The 20507-nt window shown below is 42.0% G+C and overlaps 1 protein-coding gene and 1 long non-coding RNA gene across 3 annotated transcripts in view; one reads left to right on the plus strand and one right to left on the minus strand.

Annotated features, from left to right (window-relative positions):
• The window catches only part of LOC122458155, a 29943-nt gene extending 13729 nt beyond the window's left edge, over nt 1-16214 (minus strand). The window contains exons 1-2 of the long non-coding RNA XR_006278037.1: nt 16138-16214; nt 15674-15736 (exon numbers count right to left, since the gene is read on the minus strand). This is a non-coding gene — a long non-coding RNA (uncharacterized LOC122458155). The remainder of the gene's footprint in view (nt 1-15673; nt 15737-16137) is intronic.
• The window catches only part of ZNF804A (zinc finger protein 804A), a 252375-nt gene that overhangs the window by 216897 nt on the left and 14971 nt on the right, over nt 1-20507 (plus strand). The window lies entirely within an intron of this gene.

Consider the following 20507-nt stretch of genomic DNA (forward strand, 5'->3'; position numbering starts at 1 on the left):
ATGTTTTTCAAAAACATTAAGTGAAGTCCTTGCTTCTCTAGGAGGATACTGTATATGCAAAATTACTGTTAGATGCAAAATTAATACAGCAAATTAATTTTTGTGCTCCCTTCAGTTTCTCTTCTCTTCTTATCATGCTCATCACCATGCTTTGTGAACACCTTCAAACACCTGTGCATTAAACAACATCACAGTATGCAGTTTGGATTCAGCACAAAATTTAAGTTATGCTAACCAGTTCAAATAACTATTGTACAATGTGTAAATCCCTTATTTCCTCTAAATGAAGTATCTACACATTTGTGCAATGCAGGGATATGAAAGGTGGCTTCAACAAAACATTGAGAGAGAAAAAAATCCAAATGAGTTGCAAATACATAACTCCTCACTTAATGTTGAAGTTATGTTCCTGAAAAATGCAACTTTAAGCAAAATGATATTAAGCGAATCCAATTTCCCCATAAGAATTAATATAAATTGGGGGGTTAGGTTCTAGGGAAATTTTTTTGCCAGACACACAGAGTATAAGTTTTAAACAAACAATTTAATACTGTACACAGCAATGATGATTGTGAAGCTTGGTTGAGGTGGTGAAGTTAGAGGGTGGAATATTTCCTGGGGAATGCCTTACTGCTAAATGATGAACTAGCATTCAACTGACCCTCAAGGGTTAACATGTTGTTAATGTAGCCTCACACTCTACAAGGCAGCAGGAATGGAGGGAGGGGAGACAGCATAGCAGGCAGAGACAGAAACACACACCCTGTGTGTGGGAGAGAGATAGAGATGCACATTGCTCCTTTAAGCCCTGGTCTACACTAGGCGTTGAGGTAGAATTTAGCAGCATTAAATCGATGTAACCCTGCACCCGTCCACATGACGAAGCCCTTTTTTCAACTTAAAGGGCTCTTAAAATCGATTTCCTTACTCCACCCCCGACAAGGGGATTAGCGCTGAAATTGGTTGTGCTGGGTTGAATTTGGGGTACGGTGGATGCAATTAGATGGTATTGGCCTCCGGGAGCTATCCCAGAGTGCTCCATTGTGACCGCTCTGGACAGCACTCTCAACTCAGATGAACTGACCAGGTAGACAGGAAAAGGCCCGCGGACTTTTGAATTTCAATTTCCTGTTTGGCCAGTGTGGCAAGCTGCAGGTGACCATGCAGAGCTCATCAGCAGAGGTGACCATGATGGAGTCCCAAAATCGCAAAAGAGCTCCAGCATGGTCCGAACGGGAGGTATGGGATCCGATCGCTGTATGGGGAGAGGAATCCGTGCTATCAGAACTACATTCCAGTTTTCGAAATGCCAAAAATTTGTGAAAATCTCCCAGGGCATGAAGGACAGAGGCCATAACAGGGACCCGAAGCAGTGCTGCATGAAACTTAAGGAGCTGAGGCAAGCCTACCAGAAAACCAGAGAGGCTAATGGCCGCTCCAGGTTAGAGCTGCAAACATGCCGCTTCTATGATGAGCTGCATTCCATTTTAGGGGGTTCAGCCACCACTACCCCAGCCATGTTGTTTGACTCCTTCAATGGAGATGGAGGCAACACGGAAGCAGGTTTTGGGGATGAAGAAGATGATGATGAGGAGGCTGTAGATAGCTCACAGCAAACAAGCAGAGAAACCGGTTTTCCAAACACCCAGGAACTGTTTCTCACCCTGGACCTGGAGCCAGTACCCCCAGAACCCACCCAAGGCTGCCTCCCGAACCCACCAGGCAGAGAAGGGACCTCTGGTGAGTGTACCTTTTAAAATACTATAAAAGGCTTAAAAGTCAGCATGTTTAATGATTAATTTGCCCTGGCATTCGTGGCTCTCCTGGATATACTCCCAAAGCCTTTGCAAAAGGTTTCTGGGGAGGGCAGCCTTATTCCATCCACCATGGTAGGACACTTTACCACTCCAGGCCAGTAGCATGTACTCGGGAATCATTGTAGAACAAAGCATTGCAGTGTATGTTTGCTGGTGTTCAAACATCATCCGTTCTTTATCTCTCTATGTTATCCTCAGAAGAGTGATATCATTCATGGTCACCTGGTTGAAATAGGATGCTTTTCTTAAGGGGACATTCAGAGGTGCCCGATCCTGCTGCACTGTTTGCCTATGGCTGAACAGAAATGTTCCCCGCTGTTAGCCACGTGGGGGGAGGGAGGCAAAATGTGACCTTGTAACGAAAGCACATGTGCTATGTATGTAATGTTAACAGCAAGGTTTACTGTGAAAGAGTGTACCCATTGTTCTATAAAATGTCTTTTCAAATACCACTGTCCCTTTTTTTTTCTCCACCAGCTGCATGTGTTTCAAGGATCACAGGATCTTCTCCTTCCCAGAGGCTAGCAAAGATTAGAAGGCGAAAAAAATGCACTCGCGATGAAATGTTCTCTGAGCTCATGCTGTCCTCCCACACTGACAGAGCACAGACGAATGCATGGAGGCAGACAATGTCAGAGTGCAGAAAAGCACAAAATGACTGGGAGGAGAGGTGGCAGGTTGAAGAGAGTAAGTGGCGGGCTGAAGAGAGGGCTGAAGCTGAAAGGTGGCGGCAGCATGATGAGAGGAGGCAGGATTCAATGCTGAGGCTGCTGGAGGATCAAACTAATATGCTCCATGATTGAGCTGCAGGAAAAGCAGCAGGAGCACAGACCGCCGCTACAGCCCCTGTGTAACCAACCGCCCTGTTCCCCAAGTTCCATAGCCTCCTCACCCAGACGCCCAAGAATCTGTTGGGGGGGCCTCCGGCCACCCAGCCACTCCACCCCAGAGGATTGGCCAAGTAACAGAAAGCTGGCATTCAATAAGTTTGAAACTTGTTAAAGTGGTGTGTGGCCTTGTCCTTCCCTCCTCCACCACCCCTCCTGGGCTACCTTGGTAATTATCCCCCTATTTGTGTGATGAATTAATAAAGAATGCATGAATGTGAAGCAACAATGATTTTATTGCCTCTGCAAGCAGTGATCGAAGGGAGGTAGGGAGGGTGGTTAGCTTACAGGGAAGTAGAGTGAACCAAGTGGCAGGGGGTTTCATCAAGGAGAAACAAACAGAACTTTTATACCGTAGCCTGGCCAGTCATGAAACTGGTTTTCAAAACTTCTCTGATGCGCACTGCACCCTCCTGTGCTCTTCTAACCGTCCTGGTGTCTGGCTGTGCGTAACCAGCAGCCAGGCGATTTGCCTCAACCTCCCACCCTGCCATAAGTGTCTCCCTCTTACTCTCACAGATATTGTGGAGCGCACAGCAAGCAGTAATAACAGTGGGAATATTGGTTTCGCTGAGGTCTAACCGAGTCAGTAAACTGCACCAGTGTGCTTTTAAACGTCCAAATGCACATTCTACCACCATTCTGCACTTGCTCAGCCTGTAGTTGAACAGCTCCTGACTACTGTCCAGGCTTCCTATGTATGGCTTCATGAGCCATGGCATTAACGGGTAGGCTGGGTCCCCAAGGATAACTATAGGCATTTCAACATCCCCAATGGTTATTTTCTGGTCTGTGAAGAAAGTCCCTTCCTGCAGCTTTTGAAACAGACCAGGGTTCCTGAAGATGCGAGTGTCATGTACCTTTCTCGGCCTTCCCACATTGATGCTGGTGAAACATCCCTTGTGATCCACCAGTGCTTGCAGCACTATTGAAAAGTACCCCTTGCGGTTTATGTACTCGCTGGCTTGGTGCTCCGGTGCCAAGATAGGGATATGGGTTCCGTCTATGGCCCCACCACAGTTAGGGAATCCCATTGCAGCAAAGCCATCTACTATGACCTGCACATTTCCCAGGGTCACTACCCTTGATATCAGCAGATCTTTTATTGCATTGGCTACTTGCATCACAGCAGCCCCCACAGTAGATTTGCCCACTCCAAATTGATTCCCGACTGACCGGTAGCTGTCTGGCGTTGCAAGCTTCCACAGGGCTATTGCCACTCTCTTCTCAACTGTGAGGGCTGCTCTCATCTTGGTATTCTTGCACCTCAGGGCAGGGGAAAGCAAGTCACAAAGTTCCATGAAAGTGCCCTTACGCATGTGAAAGTTTCGCAGCCACTGGGAATCGTCCCAGACCTGCAACACTATGTGGTCCCACCAGTCTGTGCTTGTTTCCCGAGCCCAGAATCGGCGTTCCACCGCATGAACCTGCCCCATTAGCACCATGATGCCCACATTGGCAGGGCCCGTGCTTTGAGAGAAGTCTGTGTCCCTGTCCTCATCACTCTCGTCACCGCGCTGATATCGCCTACTTGCCTGGTTTCACTTTGCCAGGTTCTGGTGCTGCATATACTGCTGGATAACGCGTGTGGTGTTTAATGTGCTCCTAATTGCCAAAGTGATCTGAGCAGGCTCCATGCTTGCCATGGTATGGCGTCTGCACAGAAAAAAGGCGCGGAACGATTGTCTGCTGTTGCCCTGACGGAGGGAGGGGTGACTGACGACATGGCTTACAGGGTTGGCTTACAGGGAATTAAAATCAACAAAGGGGGTGGCTTTGCGAGAAACTGAATGGCCGCCTCAAAGATAGAACTCAAAACCTCAAGGATTGAACTCAAAACTGGGTTTAGCAGGCAGTTGATTTCACAGAGGAGGGAGGAGAAAATGAATACAAAACAAATCTGGTCTATTTCTTGTTTTGAGCCACTTCATCTATCTTTATACATCTTGCTGGCAGCATCTTCCCTAATTGATCAGCAACGAAACAACTTTAACCGGGACTACTTTACTGTAGAGCAGAACTGTTCAACTGACAGAAGTAGGCTTCCATATTCTATACTGGAGAGGACACAGGTACAGGACTGGCTCTAGGCTCCAGCAAGACAAGCACATGCTTAGGGCGGCACAATTCCAAAATTCCAAGGGCGGCATTCCGGCCACTCTTTTTTTTTTTTTTTTTTTTGCTTGGGCAGTTGCGCTCTCTGAGTGGCAAATTTTTTGCTTGGGGTGGCAAAAAGCCTAGGGCTGGCCCTGCACAGGTAGTTAAACATGGAAAGTAAAGATTCTTGTTCGTATTGACTTAGCATCTAGCAGCCCTAACTGGAATAGCCAATGCTTGGTGCTGCAATAGCCAGGCCCTGTCTCAGATTGCTTACAGGCTAAGTACAAGAGGAGGGAGCACAGTTGGATACAGCAAGCAGCCAGGGGCAAAGGGGTGGGAATCACAAGGCAAAGATGAGAAAGTTGTGATGTTTGTGATAAGTGGCGGTCGCTGCACACCAGCTGAACATTTTGGTTCACCACTTTAAGATTTAGAAGATAATATGCAGGAGATGGAGATTTTACACAACTGAAATGTTTCCCTCTCACTTCCTAGAATGTGTGAGCAGGATTAACTAGGGCTATGTCTATACTATGGACCTTATAGTGGCACAGCTTAAAGGATGAAATACATGAATTTAGAAAGTGTGCCGTTCATATCAGCCGTTCCGGGGTGATATGGTTTCAAATTTGTCAGAGTGAAAAGTCAAGACAATACACATCCATGTCAGAGAAAGAAAGGCAATAGGAAATAGACTTCCTGAAGTTCACTCAGCTGGAGAGAGATGCCCAAGAAATAGAAAGTAACAATCATAATACCATTAATTAAATAAGAATTAAACACAATCTGCGAGGAAATTATACACTGCAAAACTGATTATCAGCTGTGGGAAACATTGCAGATCCTACTTTAAAGGATCAATTTAGTTAACACGCAGACAACCACAGACTACACCAACAAAGCTAAAAGTGGGTCAGGCAATAGATATGATGACTAAATTGTAATTCTTTCAGCATACCACTTCCAGGGCATATCTGGATTTTCAGGAAAACATTAATGAAGTCCTACAACAAAGAATATCTAATGTAGAAAGAAATATTTAAACATTTATATAAATAGTAAAATTAATATTAGCTTGAATTTAAATTTATTAAAATAGAGGAAACTAGGGTCAAGTACGTAGGATTTTACAGGTAGGAGAACTGGGACAAAAAAAGTCCGAGTATCATATTCTACAAGAGCAAAGATTAAAAATCAGATATTCTTGGCTCCTGGTCATATGTTCAGACCACTAATCTAAATCATTTCTGAACCCTTCTTTCCTCGCAAGATGGACTTTTGTTTTAGGCACTAGACAGACTCATGATTCATACCCAGATCAGCCACAAACTTCCTGAGCCTTGGGCAAAGCATGAAGTCAGATGTGCTATGGCTTGTATCACCAGCTAGGTTGGTGCAAAGGGGACTTATGGCAGGCAAAAATCCCTCCCAGGGAATATGTCAGATTGCTACCTCTCTGTCATTTCCACAACAACCACAGGTACAGAGCCTATTCCAGGATGGAAGCAGGTGCAAGCCCCATGAAGAAAGCGGAGGTGAGAGGAGGCATAGGCAGGGCAGACCTGTGTCCTGGCAATTCTTGGGGCTGCTCTAGCTTGGGTGAGGGAATGCACAGAGACCCTGCAGTCCAAGAACAGGGGAGGCAAAAGGTGTTCAAATGCTAAGGTGATGACAGCCATATAATTACCTAAATAGAATCTTTTGAATCTGAAATTTTGGGATGGAATTCTCATGAGTCTCACAAAATTTCCAAAACTTTATGCTTCCAGTTAGGACAGAATTAAATAAAAGCTTAAATCATGTCATTCATAGCCTTTGTTTCTAGTTACTTTAACAACCTATAGTATAGATGAAATTGTATCTCATTGCTAATCCTCTAAACCATCCAACAAGTTCTCCACTCACTCAATGGACTTTCTACAAAAGTTCCCTAACATTCACTGACTTGGGCACCACTCCTCCTAGTAACATTGTTTTGCTAGAATATTCACATAGGGCAGAAATGAGACACAGACCAAGTAAGTGTGTCTAAATATTCGAACACAAAATCTATTTACCCAGATTAGTGAAAATATTCTTGTTTTACTGTGAAATTACTGCAATACAAAAACCTGAAAGTTTAACCATTTTAACCAGAAATTTAAACCATTTTAAAATGTAGTTAAAAAGACACTATTCTTAAATTGATTCTAGGTCAGATTAGTAAAATAAAATGAAGGTCGGAGAATAACAGTAGCCCATCACCTGGCTGTCTCATCTGACTGCCCCCCCATGCTGTCCCTCTCCATCAAATGCTATAAGTCACCAGGGACAACTCAGCATCTTGCAGTCCCAGCGTCTTGCAGATTTTGCACTAAGCCCATTTGGCTTCCCCAGCTTTCACACTGCAGTTCCCAGTCCCTCTCTCAGCTCTTCTGCATCCTTTCAACTATTGGCAATTTAGCAATTAAACTCCTCATTATTTAGTCACTGTGTAATTTAGTCCACATGGAGGAAACCTCTGTTTACAATTTCACAAATCTCTGTGCTGCTTAGACAGTGATTGGTTTTTGTGCCTGTATGTAGGTGCAACCAGGACAACATATTAGTTTAATTAATTTACCATAAAATAGCTAGGAACTTCTCCCTTACCACTCACCTGCTTTCTCAATGGTTTACAACTAGCAGTTCAACATAGAGAAGGTTGGAGTTTTACTAAAACTCTTTTCCCATCTGAATGTGATGATTTGACAAAACAAATTTTTTGTGGAAATGTATCCATTTCACCCATAGAATACAAAGTTGTTGAATGGTTAGGTAACTCCTTGGGCTGCAGGAATCCCAGATTCAAGTCCTTGCGGCAATTCAGGCAGATCAGGGTCTCCTGTACCCCAATGGCTTATTGGCTGTTCTGGTACAGGTCTGTCTCAAATCTCTCCTGTTGGCGCTGTTCCCTTTTTGTATAAAAAATTCAATATTCATTAGGGGTTGGTGTGTCTCTGGTTTTTTTTTACAAAAAAAAGTTTCAAAAGGTCTCAATTTTTGTCCTGAAGTGGAATGAATCCAAACACTTAAACCTCTAAATTTTTCATGAAATAGAATTCGGTTTCCAGCTAGCCCTAGTGCAAAGAGCATTATAAATATGCCACTACTATACTTGATCATTTAGAAACAAACAATTCTACAAACAGCGACAGTGGGAGTTTCAAACAGTAATGGATATACCTTGTGCTTTATTACACAGTATATGAAGAATTTATGTAAAGTTGCTAGCAGAATGTGAGGGGAGTAGTAGAGCACCCCAATATGGGCTCATCCCACATGGGGGACTGGAAATTCCCTACATTAAAATTCCCCTTAAAGGATTGCTTCTTCAGCAATGCCCACAAGAGGTAAACCCAATGAATATTCACCTCACTAGCTAGGGTGTGACTTTGATGATGTGGAGGCAATGGACACACCTCCATACTATGGATCGGGGAGGACAGGGGTAGACCCAAAGCAGGAGAGTCTGGGCCAATGCTAAACATGATCTTCCTTGTTCCCCCTCCTCCCTGAAACATGTATATTTGGGGGGAAAGGGGAGGACACTCTCCTGACCTGGGAAGGGAGAGAACGAGAAAGGAGGTAGGTCAACTCACATGGCATGTAAAGGACCCTGACCCTGACCCAGAGAGGTCAGCTGATTAGGTCTATCTGACAGGGCAAGGAGAGGGGGGTGGCTTTTCCTTGCTCCTACTGGTGGGAATAGCCATCTTTGCCTCTGCTTGCTTGTTGCTAGCAAGTAGTTATTTTGGGCTCTGTTCCAGTCCACCTTTCCCCGTGCCTGGCTAATTACTGGATCTCCTACGATGCTGGAGGCTAGGCTAATCACCAAATTTTGTTTGGGGTGTAGCATCTAGTGAAACTGACAAACTTTTTTGTGGGGTTTTCACATTCCACCTGGTATCTCAGAGATCCAGTTTGGGGGGACTAAATGACATTGTCACAACTTTAGTGAGTTGCAGGCTGGTTGGTGGGGAAAAAGAGTCCTATATGAGGTCCCTGTAACTCAATGGGCTGCTTGGGCCTGGGCCCAGAGCACAACATTGCACAGTGGGGAGAGATGTCTCATGCAGCATGTGGCTCTCCTAGTATAATCTCTCCTACCTCCTGTGTGGAGGAGTGGAGTGGGACAGGACTTTAGCTTCCAGCCAGGATCCTAGCAAGGGTGTATTGCCCTCATCCCCATCCTCAGGTTAGTAGAACCCAGGGCTATTGGTGACCAGTTCAAATCCTCATTGGAACATCCATGCCAGGTAGTTGGGGGTGGGGAATGGGCCCATTGGTTTTAGGGATTTTAATAAAGTTGCAGCATCTACATTTAACCAGATTATGTTATTTCAAATATTTTTAAAGTACCATAATATTATTCCTTCTCTCGACTTCCTGGTGCATCTTGTTCCCTACAACTGTAAGCTTCCTGTGGCAGGAATTGTCTTCATTTAGCTTCTCACCCACGGCTGAATGAGCACAAATAAAGATGTGCTGAGTGTAATTTAATGAATAACAATATGCCATGTGAAGTGTCTTCTTTGTTCTGCTATTGGGAGGAGAGTTTGATCCCTCTGAGAGCGTCGAGGAGCTTGGCCCCTTAAACTAAAATGATGACATATTTCAGAGTGGTAGCCGAGTTAGTCTGTATCAGCGGAAAGAACGAGGAGTACTTGTGGCACCTTAGAGACCAACACATTTATTTGAGCATAAACTTTCATGAGCTAAAGCCCACTTCATGAGATGCATGCAGTGGAAAATACAGTAGATAGGTAGATAGATAGATTAGATAGAACATGAAAAAATGGGGGTTGCCATACCAACTCTAACAAGACTCATCAATTAAGGTGGGCTATTATCAGCAGGAAAAAAAGATTGCCATTGCCAAATGTGTCCACAGGTCTATTCAAGGGACACCCTCATAGGACCTAATCACATTAGCCACACTATCAGAGGCTTGTTCACCTGCACATCTACCAATGTGATATATGCCATCATGTGCCAGCAATGCCCCTCTGCCATGTACATATGCCAAACTGGACAGTCTCTATGCAAAAGAATAAATGGACACAAATGAGACGTCAAGAATTAAAACATTCAAAAACCAGTCGGAGAACAACTCAACCTCCCTGGACATACAATTACAGACCTAAAAGTCACAATTATTCAACAAAAGAACTTCAAAAACAGACACCAAGAAGAAACTGCAGAACTGGAATTAATTTGCAAACTGGACACCATTAAATTAGCCTTGAATAAAGACTGGGAGTGGATGAGTCATTACACTAACTAAAAACTATTTCCCCATGCTAATTTTCCTGTTACTCACACCTTCTTGTCAACTGTTTGAAATGGGCCATCCTGATTATTACTACAAAAGTTTTTTTTCTCCTGCTGATAATAGCCCACCTTAATTTAATTGATGAGTCTCATTAGAGTTGGTATGACAATCCCCATTTTTTCATGTTCTCTGTATATATATATATATATATATATATATATATACACATAATCTTCCTACTGTATTTTCCACTGCATGCATCTGATGAAGTGGGCTTTAGCCCATGAAAGCTTATGCTCAAATAAATTTGTTAGTCTCTAATGTGCCACAAGTACTCCTCATTCTTTAAACTAAAATGAGCATTCAAGTCACGTATGTGCTATAACAAATTGAGAAACTGGATTTCTCTTCCCCATACGTTCACTAGTTCAAGATGAGACGAAGAATGATGTTGCAGCAAAGGCACAGAATTGGGATTCTGGAGATGGAGTTCAATTCTTGGCTTTGCCAGACTTCCCAAGTGATCTTGGCCATGACGCAATCCCTCAATGTTTCCAATTCCCATCTGTACAATGGGGATAATGTTAACCCACATGGGTGTTAATAAAATAATCAATGATGCTTAGATACTACAGAGATAGGAACCAGTTGAGAACTAAACAGATTCAGAGAGAAGCACTGGTAAGCACACAAATAGGAATATACTGATATACTTGAAGCACTGAACATAAATTATTTTCGACTATTCTAATTTTCAGTTTTACTAATGTTCATTCAGGAATGAACTGTTACAAGTAATTCTTTTTAAAGGTCTAATGCTCACTTTGATCACCTCGGTTGTGTGACACCTATTTTGTACCCCTTCTGTGACTGCTTCTCCTTTAATACTTTGCCAGTCTCTTCACTTGGTTGGCTATCCTCTTTTCAAGTCAGAACATTTTTATGCTGATTAATGTCCTAAATCCAACTTTCTTGGTTGCCAAGTTAGGCAACTAGGTCAGAAAATGAATCACGAGTTATAGAGGCCATCCCAAATGACTGTTCCTAAAACCTTTATGATGCACCTTCTTTATGGAAATGCTGTTTTACTGCTCTGAGCTTGAATCTAGTCTATGGAGGGCCTAAAGCAGGTGTAATCTAGAATGGGTAAATTCCACATTTGGGGGAAGGAGGAGGAAATATTTCACTGATGGGCTGATTTTGAAATAAAATGACAGCTGTCTGAAGCTACTTAATAGTGTATTCTCTGGGTGAAACCCAGTTGTGAGTTGAGTTCAAACCTCATTCAAACTTATGTTTGGAAGTACCCTTCACAGTAAGACATTTGGAAGAAACATTTATGTTACCACATCTAAAACAAGGCGTAATAGAATTTCCCCAGGAACTAGCACTATGTGGGTGGTGAATTCCACTGGATATTGTGACCTGGTGTGTGAGGGAGGGAGGGAAGGCAAAACACAGAGAATGGCAGAGACAAAAAGCAAGAAAACCAAGTAGAAGCTAGTGATCACAGTGTGACCCTGGAAAAAGCTGGAGAGAGCATTTGTCCTGTAGATGCATTGGCTAGGGGCTTGGGGCTGTAAGCTAAGAAACTGCTCCTTTTGTTCTTGCTTGCTCCTGCATTTGGAGAAACAGAACTCTGTACATTCCTTGTAAATAAACAAGATTGCATCAATAAAAATACAAGACTCCATCAATTTCTACTTCCAACTAGAAAAATCCATCCCCAGGACTCTGAAATTTGACTAGTAGCTTGGGTTAAAAAGGGGCAACAATAGTATAAATCCCAGAGAGATGTATCATTGAGCAGAGGGTGGTATTGCCTCTACTCCTAATATTACTCTAAAGGTCAAGCAAGAAGCAAATTTTGGTGTCACAATAGTTTACTATGGTAGCTTTATGCCTCTATTGACCAGAAAATTACTTGGCCTGGATATTTGTCAAAGTCAGAAAAATTCTACATAATTTGGTACAATTGTTAGCCTATGCTCAAGAGAAAAAAGGATTATAATAGCAGGGGTGTTGTAAACCAGGAGAGCACGCTTAGTAGAGCAGAGAGCCCCCGCTATACCTGGCACGACACAATAATGGTTTTCCCCCACGTTCATATGCTTCATGTAAGTTTCACTATTTTCCAATGAACTTATCTGATTTTCTTTTGTTAAACACGGTCAACTCTCTTAACATTGGATTTATTATAGTTTTTAAAGTAGCAAACATTTTAAAGTTTTTGGGATACCAGCCACATAACTTTGTACCTTTGCTCATTTCTCCTTCTGTTACTACTGTTATCACCGGTTTCAGAGTAGCAGCCGTGTTAGTCTGTATTCACAGAAAGAAAAGGAGTACTTATGGCACCTTAGAGACTAACAAATTTATTTGAGCATAAGCTTTCGTGAGCTACAGCTCACTTCATCGGATGCATTTAAATGCATGTAAATGCATCTGATGAAGTGAGCTATAGCTCACGAAAGCTTATGCTCAAATAAATTTGTTAGTCTCTAAGGTGCCACAAGTACTCCTTTTCTTTTTACTGTTATCACAGTATTCAAATGCATTGTATTCCACGTTTTAGTCTTTAAGTGTTGTTGCTAGCTTGAGTGTGTTTATTAATTTATGGCTTCTCCATGTTTTTAAGCCTATTAGTCTGAAGTGCTATTGTTACAAGTGCTTATATCTTGAATTTTTTAAAAAAGTATCACTTTGCAGGTTAGTAGAAGGCTTGTAGAGGTGATGTAAGAAATGCTCTTAATGCAGTTATGTGCTTTTGTTTCAATAGAAGCCTACTGCTTGGATTAAATTAGACTTTCCAGCAGTAGAAAAGTAGTATGTCTACTAAAAATCTACTAGAATTCTTTGAGGGAGTCAACAAGCATGTGGACAAGGGAGATCCAGTGTATATAGTGTACTTAGATTTTCAGAAAGCCTTTGACAAGGCCCCTCTTAAGCAAAGTAACCTGTCATGGGATATGAGGGAAGGTCCTCTCATGGATTGGTAACTAGTTAAAAGATAGGAAACAAAGGGTTGGAATAAATGGTCAGTTTTCAGAATGGAGAGAGGTAAATAGTGGTGTCCCCCAGAGGTCTGTACTGGGCCCAGTCATATTCATAAATGAAATCGAAAAGGGGGTAAAAAGTGAGGTGGCAAATTTTGCAGATGATAAAAATTTGCTCAAGATAGTTAAGTCCCAGGCAGACTGCAAAGAGCTACAAAAGGATCTCTCAAAACTGGGTGACTGGGCAATAAAATGGCAGATGAAAAGCAGCGTTGATAAATGCAAAGAAATGCATATTGGAAAACATAATCCCAACTATACATATAAAATGATGGGGTCTAAATTAACTGTTACCACTCAAGAAAGAGATCTTGGAGTCATTGTGGATAGTTCTCTGAAAACATCCACTCAATGTGCAGTGGCAGTCAAAAGAGCAAACAATGTTGGGAATCATTAAGAAAGGGATAGATAATAAGACAGAAAATATCATATTGCCTCTATATAAATCCATGGTATGCTCACACCTTGAATACTGCATGCAGATGTGGTTACCCCATCTCAAAAAGATATATTGGAATTGGAAAAGGTTCAAAAAAGGGCAACAAAAATGATTAGGGATATGGAATGGGTGCCATATGAGGAGAGATTAATAAGGCTGGGACTTTTCAGCTTGGAAAAGAGATGACTAAGGGAAGATATGATAAAAGTCTATAAAATCATGACTGGTGTGGAGAAAGTAAATAAGGAAGTGTTATTTACTCCTCCTCATAACATAGGAACTAGGGGTCACCAAATGAAATTAATAAACAGCAGGTTTAAAACAAACAAAAGGAAGTATTTTTTCACACAACATATGGTCAACCTGTGGAACTCCTTGCCAGAGGATGTTGCGAAGGCCAAGACTATAACTGGGTTAAAAAAAGAACTAGATAAGTTAAGGAAGGATAGGTCCAACAATGGCTATTCGCCAGGATGGACAGGGATGGTGTTCCTAGCCTCTATTGCCAGAAGCTGGGAATGGGCGACAGGGGATGGATCATTTGGTGATTACCTGTTCTGTTCATTCCCTCTGGGGCACCGGGCATTGGCCACTGTCGAAAGACAGGATACCAGGCTAAGTGGACCTTTGGTCTGACCCAGTATGGCTGTTCTTATGTTCTTTCATGTGTATGCAAATATTTGCAATGCACTACAAGTCCCAGCTTTTAAACTGCTAGTTATGACTGTATTGGCAAATACACATTAAATACTAAGAGCTGGATTGTAATCCTACAGCCCCAGTGAGTTCCCCAGGAGCAGGGCAGGAACCAGATTGAGATACTGATATTCCCAATGGTGTTGCAGCTTTATTTTTGCTTCAGAGGAAAGCAATCCATACTAACCCTTCTGATGGTCCAGGTTACTTTCCTCCCCTGCGGTAGCTGAGGTGTATGTACATGGCCAGGGCTTTATCACCTTCCCAACTTCCTGAGCCAAGGAAGGAACAGAAGTCTGGTGCCAGATGTTCTCCCCCAGTGCACAGGCTCTGGTGATGTAGGTAACCCAGGCATGGGCATAAAGGGCTCCTTATGCCTCCTTTCTACCCTGTGTGGGTGTACAGAAGGACAGTCAACTGAGGTCTACATAAGCAGTAAAACATTGCTATGTTATGTCTTGATCTTTCAGCTGGATTCATGTGGGTGGAGTCTCAGTAAAATTAACAGGGTTCAGCATGAATATAAGACTCCTTTCATGGATTCAATGGCAGTACTGGAGTCTCAGAGTCAGCTTTCCCATTGCTCTGCACCATGTGATGTCATTTACCAAGTGAATTCAAAATGGGTGTAGAAGAACACCTACTCATAATGGTAGCATTTTACACTCACTTTTCATCATTGTAAATGACTACACAAGGTGCAGAGCAATGGAGAAACAGTCCTTTAGTTCTCTCAGTGAAATTTCTTACTTAAATTATCACTATTTGCTAAGCTCTCTACTTGCTAGGATGCCACATCTTTTGCTCTGGCTTTCAAAAAGAGGGGGAAAACATACATTTGGAGACTACATAAAGGTAACTCAGAACTTAGACCTGCTAACAACGACTGCAAAGTATATTTGTTATGACCATTACTATGACCATAGTTCCATTGACTAGGCATACTAGTATGTGTTTGCTGAATTAAGCCTTGCAACATCATGTAGAAAATGTATCAAATACACAGTGAAGATTAGATAGTAAGGGACCCTTTTTTAACCACTTACACTTCCTGTACAGGGGTTTGGCATGTCAGTTATAAAATACAAATCACATAGTGTAAGTTGTTCATATAACACTTAAAGTGATTATATTCATCACCATTGCTTACCATACGAAGGACCATCCAGGACTAGATGAGAGGAGAGCAAGTCTGAAACAAAAAGTTAGATGGAGGAAAAACAAACATTCCCTGAAAAGTTAGCTATGAAAATTAAAGCTGCCTCCAGGCACCTCACACAACTGGCACCTACTTACATGCAACAATCAAACAGAATAATTTGATTACTTACCAACATTTAATGTTTCATCTCTGCTTAAACTTACATGTACTGAACAAATAGTACCTGATTAAGCTGGTAAGAGGCTCAGATGGGCATCATGATATTTGCTTTGCAGTTCTGTGCTGCCTGAAAGAAATACTTAGTAGGACTCATTTGCATACAAGAGCCAGATATGCAGCTATGTGCATCTCCCCTTTATCCAGCTCTGAATACAGCCGTCCGAGGAAACATTTAACATCCTTTTTCATGCTCATTATGTTCCTGATCCTGCACCATGCAAGGATCAAGACATCACATTGTGCAGTAAATACAAACATACAACATTGACAATTTAGGGCAGATTTTGAACCCTTTACTCACATTGGCGATCCGTCTCTCAAAGAAGTAGTCCCATTAATTTCAATGGAAACCAAGTCACAATATTATAATCATGACAATAATTGAAATGAAGTGCTATTAAAGGATGTTTTCTAATTTCGGTATAGCTTTGGCTCAGCTTCCTTGTGAAAATTAATAAACAAACAAACTTTTTATCTTCAACAACACTGTATCTTCTCTTGTCCTATTGCATGTGTCTTTTCTTATTCACTGCATACATATCTCATTGGAGGAAAAACAAACATTTACAGTCAAAAATTACTGAGCTCCGCAATATGCAGTGAAGTCCCTACATTTGTAATGTCAATGTGTTTTTTCTCCCTTTTATACATTTTTAATATCCATCACCATGCTAAGCACTCAGAATGAATCTATGAAATGAACTACTATAAGTTTGAAAAGAGAGACATGAGTGCAAAGTGGGCACCAGGGTCAGCATCATATTATCTATTGGAAGACAAGAATACACAGAGTTAAGAAATCTTATGAAAAGAGGCCTCAAACATTTGGTCTTTTGCTTTGGAGTACAGCTATCATACACCCAAAAGTCTTGCTTGAATTGTTTAACCTTGCACTTTTTTAGCAGAGTAACAGACACTCACTTTTTTGTTGACTATCTAGGGGAGCATACAATGGAGTAATATATGATTATTTACCTTTCAAATAACTTCATTGGACTCATCATGGTTTCTCTCAAAGGCATACACAGCTACCAGAAATATAATATGGAACTTGTAGAAAAAAAAGTAGGACCCATCCATCTGTGAGCATATTTCACTTATCTGTTTCTCAACATGTTTTTTGGTATCTGAAAACATCTGAATAGACAGATGGAATAGCAGCAGCATCACCCGCTATGACAAAAACAGGCACAGAGCATAGCTAAATAAGTTCCATATTTTTACATCTGAGTGAAAAAGAGCAAAATATTAGAGAAAGAGAGAGAGAGAGAGAGAGAGAGAGAGAGAGAGAGGAAATAGCAAAAGAAATATAACACACATTTTATTGGGCACTTCTGCAAACTTCATTAAATGCACTTCTGGTATGGGCCAGTCATGTAAGGAAAGACCTGAATGCACCTTGAATGACATGAAGTCAGAAAACCTGGCACTGTCACTTCTCTATGGCTAGTGATCTTTGGCAGTGCCCTCATGTGCCAAGATCCACAAAAATGATGGCATAACAACTGGCTCAAAACTGGCCTGAAGCATTGCTTCATAGTCTATTTACCTTGAAACAAGAGAAAATATTGGCAGTGTTGTTATCGATTCCAGAGGTGACCAAGCAGTAGCATAAACATGTATGTAAGCTGCTTGATTTAAAGCAACCTGCCCAAAACCTGTTGATATATGGACTGCAGTTGGGTTATCTGACCAAGAAAGAACCCATTTATTCCCGAATCTTTTGACACATAATTACCACCAAAACTAGCAGAAATTCTAAGAAAATAATATCCCTTTACTGACCAACAGAACTCCCAGTGAAAATCTCCCACTGAAATACATATCAATCCCCCACTGAAAAACACTGAACTGAGCCAGCAGAGATATCTGAGCGAACCTTAATATCTGCCTTCAAAATCTATTCTGTCTGCCAGAATGAAATGCCACTGAAAGCAGGAGGCAAGAATTGCTGCTTGCCCAGTAGATAATCCTGCAGCCTCCTTGTCAATCAAATAGAATAGTGTGGCCATCTGGTTCCAGGTGTGGCTGCTGCCAAGTGAGAACAGAAGATGCATCCTGGGTCAGTGACACAACACATAACATTCAAGTGTCCATTTAAAAACTAGCTGTTTCAGGAGCCCAAGACACTGATCATTAAGCACCAAAGGTTTTTGATTTAAGGGCTGTTCTTCACTGCAACAGGTAGCTAAAGTTAATACACTTGAGTTACTCCACTTGAGCTAGCCTAGTTTAAGTGAGAACAGAGTGAGAGTGACCACATTGTGAAACAACATTCTTGCTACACAAAATAGTAGGATTGAAGCTGAAAAATTGTTGTAACTCCAGCTGCTGCATGCCCATTGCATTTCTAGCTAGTGCGTCAGCCCTAGCACCAGACAGGCTACCTGGCCCAAGCTTAAAGCACCACTTAATTCAAGCTAGAGATTTTTGTGAGTGGAGGGGAGTTGGACTATGGAGCAAACCTTGAGTTATAGCTCAAGCAGCAATGTAGTGAAGACAAGACCTTAAAGTAATACATTGTATGCCATACCCAATTAATTCTCAAGGTAAGCAAGACAGTCTTCTTTTCATTCAGTGGCTTCCAAAGTCTAGTGCAAGCCAGGGGGTCAAAGCCCACATTGCCAGCTGGCCATCCCAGCCAGGCCCTGCAGAAGGATGAAGAAAGCAGTGAAGAGGAAAAGTGGCTTCCTATATCAGAAATAGTTGCTATCCAGAAGTAGAGAAGGGAGACGCTAGGTCCAGAGGAAATAACAGCTCTCCAGGTGATCACAACAGCAGCACACACTTATGGGGCTCACTTATGAGGCTAGAGCTGACTCACTCTAGACGCAGTCTCATCCCCACATGTGAGGAACAAGGGTTGCTTTCCCATTTTCTGCTCCCCCATCCAGCAGATACCCACCAGGCAGTGAAATAGGACTAGAGACAGATTCTACTCATCCTGCTGGATTCAGAACTATTGCAGCTGCCCCTATTTCATTCCCTACAAGAGGGTCATGGCTGCAGGATCTGAAGTACAAAGTACCTGAGACTGGTGGATACCTCCAGGACTGTGCTAGGGTGGCTGCAACCTGTCCCATTGGGAAGCTCCTAGAATTACTGTGGCTCCCACTTCTGCTGCCACCTTGCTCACTGCCTCCATTAGGAAAGCACTGACAGACCTAGGGCCTGAACTGGCTGGCTGGCTGAGGAGATCCAAGGGAATTCCTTGGGATTTGGTCCAAGTCAGCACCACCATGTCTACCCACTGAAGCATGGCAAGGCATCCTGCACCAGAGGGGAGGAATAGAATGACTTCTTCCCTCCAGCCAGGATATGATGACCCTCACCCACTATGCGGCAAAGCGAGAGGGAGATTCAGAAGGCAAGGAGGAGCTGGCCTACTGGAAGAGGGTGATAGGACATTGACTGAAAACCTCCCCTTTCAGGCTAGCTGAAGCCCCAATGAGGCAGGATAGGCTTTCTGAGGAGACAGGAGGGAAACCTGGTTACTGTTGTGAGCCACACTGTAAATGTTTGTTTTAATGTTTAATTTTAATAAGGTAGTATTGTGTTTGGTTAGCTCATGTATTTGTTTTAGTTGCAGTGGCAGTGTGTGTTTGTCTTTCGGGATTAAAAGTGTAATTGGTTTGACTGTTTGCAGTTTGTTTAAAGTTCAGTTAGATTTGAAAGTTTGTTCCATTTACATTTCAAGTGCTGTGTGTGGGTACATGAGGGTGTGTGGGTATGTCTGTGAATGTAGGTTTTCACTGTGACTGTAGTGCAACTTTTCCCTTCCCATTCTTGCCACAGTTGCGTGTGTGTGTGTTGTTGGGTTTTTTGCCCTTGTCTATTCATTTATCCACCTGGTACTTTTATTCCATATCTGAGAAAATTGCTGATTTTGTTTGGCCTCCGGCAAACACTCTGTACAATATCTTTATTTCTTTTGATACCTAGTACAGTTCAGAACACTGTGGCAGTTGTGACTGAAGATTCAAGGCAAAAAGACAGCTGGAGATGTGTGGGCAATACAACGGGCTACATTTTCAAGTGTTATATGGGATTTTTAGTTGCAGGATTCCCATTGATTTTAATGGGAGTGCACAGCTAAAATACTATTCAATGTTTTGAAATTTGTTGGTGTTTCATATCCTTGAACTTCTATTTTTCATGACGAACACATTGAAAAGCAGGACCTTGGATGTGGAGTTCATGCTAGAACAAAATTTGTATCACTGAAAGGATAAGAGTGCATTAAGGCAAATAGCTGAAATGAGATAGCGTGTGGTGTATGAGCTGGAAGAAAGGAGAACTCTTTAACGAGGAAGAAGCCTCTCATGAACTATAAAAAGTAATAAACTGGCTATGTACAGAGCCAAATGTAGTAGGTATGGTTTTGGCTCACATTATGTGCCCCTGCAAGGTACATTATAGTACAAAAGGTCAGTGTGTGACTGTGGATCTTTGTGCAATTTTATAACATAGAAAAAACAATGAAAAAGGGGAAAAAACATTTATCAGAAAGTGGAGTATAGCAAATTAATCAGACCTGCACAAATGTTGTTGGGTAAAAGATTTCCTACAACTTACACCTCACTTATAAACAAAGTCATGGCTCTTGATTGTTATATGCATATATGAAACTCATTTGCATTAACGGCTAGTCTCATTATTTATTACTACAGCAAAAGGAAAGTGGGTTGTGTGGAGAATTTAAAATGTTATGGGAAGGAAAGAATGGAAACTAGCAGCCATGACGGAAGATATTTTTATAACAGGCTCCTGGATGGATAGGATATAAGATGTAGTGAGGCTGGTTTATACTAATATTGAAAATTTGAAGGGATTATAGA

Source organism: Dermochelys coriacea, chromosome 11 (assembly GCF_009764565.3).
Source record: "Dermochelys coriacea isolate rDerCor1 chromosome 11, rDerCor1.pri.v4, whole genome shotgun sequence".
Classification (NCBI taxonomy): domain Eukaryota; kingdom Metazoa; phylum Chordata; order Testudines; family Dermochelyidae; genus Dermochelys; species Dermochelys coriacea.